We start from the raw sequence: 2,738 nt of genomic DNA, 5'->3' as shown, positions 1-2,738 counted from the left end.
GTCCTCCAGCACCCCACTCCACCACCCCTACAACCTGCTTCTTCTCCTCCTCTAGTCCTCCAGCCCCCCACTCCAACACCCTTACCACCCGCTTCTTCCCCTCCTCTAGTCCTCCAGTCCCCTACTCCACCACCCTTACCACCTGCTTCTTCCCCTCCTCTAGTCCTCCAGTCCCCCACTCCACCACCCTTACCACCTGCTTCTTCCCCTCCTCTAGTCCTCCAGCCCCCCACTCCACCATCCCAACCACCCGCTTCTTCCCCTCCTCTAGTCCTCCAGCACCCCACTCCACCACCCCTACAACCTGCTTCTTCTCCTCCTCTAGTCCTCCAGCCCCCCACTCCAACACCCTTACCACCCGCTTCTTCCCCTCCTCTAGTCCTCCAGCCCCCCACTCCACCATCCCATCCACCTGCTTCTTCCCCTCCTCTAGTCCTCCAGCCCCCCACTCCAACACCCTTACCACCCGCTTCTTCCCCTCCTCTAGTCCTCCAGCCCCCCACTCCACCACCCCTACCACTCGCTTCTTCCCCTCCTCTAGTCCTCCAGCCCCCCACTTCACCACCCCTACCACTCACTTCTTCCCCTCCTCTAGTCCTCCAGCCCCCCACTCCACCATCCCATCCACCTGCTTCTTCCCCTCCTCTAGTCCTCCAGCCCCCCACTCCAACACCCTTACCACACGCTTCTTCCCCTCCTCTAGTCCTCCAGCCCCCCACTCCACCACCCCTACCACTCACTTCTTCCCCTCCTCTAGTCCTCCAGCCCCCCACTCCACCACCCCTACCACTCACTTCTTCCCCTCCTCTAGTCCTCCAGCCCCCCACTCCACCACCCCTACCACTCGCTTCTTCCCCTCTAGTCCTCCAGCTCCCCACTTCACCACCCCTACCACTCGCTTCTTCCCCTCTAGTCCTCCAGCTCCCCATGCCGCCTCCACCCCTACCACCTTGCACTGACTGAGAGATCCCACTTCCCGATCCGTGAATCATACACTACTGGTTGGGAAAACTTTGTCTTTATCTCCCTTCCTCCTGCTCTTCCTTCACCCTCACCTTTTTTTGAAGCAGAAATATTTGACAGGGAGTATATCTGTTTGGGTGGAGCTAATTTGAATAACTTTCACCTTCATGCCATTTCATGAGATCATTTTTTTGTTTGATTTAAGTTTACAGTTTTTTTGCATCATTATTGAAACATTCTGTATGTATGGCCTTCTAAACCATGAGAAGAACTACTGGTGGCCAACCTGGACCCTTGTCCAATCAGAGGGTAGTAAGGGCAACCTGATGGGATCTAATGGAAGGTGGACCAAAGGAGTGAATGGTGTTGACAACTCCACCAATATCATATTTTTTGCCCTCGGAACAGCCTCAATTCATCGGGACATGGACTCTGCAAGGTGTCGAAAGCTTTCCACAGGGATGCTGGCCCGTGTTTACTCCATTGCTTCCCACAGTTGTCAAGTTGGCTGGATGTTCTTTGGGTGGTTGAGCATTCTTGATACACACGGGAAACTTTTGAACAAGAAACACCCAGCAGCGTTGCAGTTCCAGACACAAACCGGTGCGTATGGCACCTACTACAAAACCCCGTTCAAAGGCACTTAAGTGTTTCGTCTTGCCCATTCACCTTCTGAATGGCACACATACACAATGCATGTCTCAAAGCTTAAAAATCATTATTTTAACTGGTCTCTGCTTCTTCGTCTTAACTGATTGAATTAGATTTAACAAGTGATAGAAATAAGGGTTCATAGCTTTCAACTTGATTCACCTGGTCAGTCTGTCATGGAAAGAGCATATTCCTATTGTTTCTTCAGTCAGTGTATAGAAGCAGCTTGTGTACTGTAGGCCCTATGTGATTGAGATAGGTGTTTGGTTGTGTTGTCAAGGGAACCAGTCTGTTCCACTGTAAGGTTGATACTAGTGGGAGATGATAAAGCCTAACATTGTAATACATCTTATCTAAAATAAATTCACATACAAACCTCAGAGCTACTGTGAAAATCATATGCTAGACTAAATATTTCAGACATAACAGTTATGACAGTTCTGTAAATAACACATCGAAAGAGGTAAATGTCATTCATCCGTTATCTGACACTGAAACAATTTTGGGAAGACCAAAAGTAGTTTTTAATATATAATTCATTGAGTTTTGTATTGTCCACTATAAACACTATTTCAAAACAGTGCAGCGACATCATGGATAAGATGAATTTATTTTTTATATATTAACATTTTTGAATTTTTTGTATTATCACTTTTCTTTTATAAGCTATTGCAGTGTTTTTAAAATGATATGCCGTTTCCTGTGGTCTTCTGACCTAAAGATGCCCTCTTTACACTACAACTCTGTCTGGGGTTGGTGAAGTGGTAACTAGAACCCCAATGATCTCATATGCTGAGCGAGGGATAGAAAGTGATACTACCCCAAGGCATACTTATTGCAGTGTTCACTAAAATGCAGTGTTGATGCACACATGCATTTCCACTGAATTACTTGTGTTTTTGCTGTTTTTTGTTTTAAAAATGACATGTATCGGAGCTTTAAACATTATCTTAACTGAAAGGGTGATGAGGAAAGTTTGGGAAATCTGAATGGTTTCACTGCTTTGGGCTTTTACTTAGCTAATGATTGTACTGTTATTTTTCTTAAACAGGTAAATTAAATGAATGTTGTCTTTGAGATGAATTCCCTTTGTGTTAACTACTGTTTTTCTTCTCAGCAAATGA

Source organism: Oncorhynchus mykiss, chromosome 10, assembly GCF_057628025.1.
Source record: "Oncorhynchus mykiss isolate SJ-2025 chromosome 10, ASM5762802v1, whole genome shotgun sequence".
Taxonomy (NCBI): domain Eukaryota; kingdom Metazoa; phylum Chordata; class Actinopteri; order Salmoniformes; family Salmonidae; genus Oncorhynchus; species Oncorhynchus mykiss.
The sequence above is the reverse complement of the archived record's forward strand: the minus strand, read 5'-3'. Positions refer to the sequence as shown.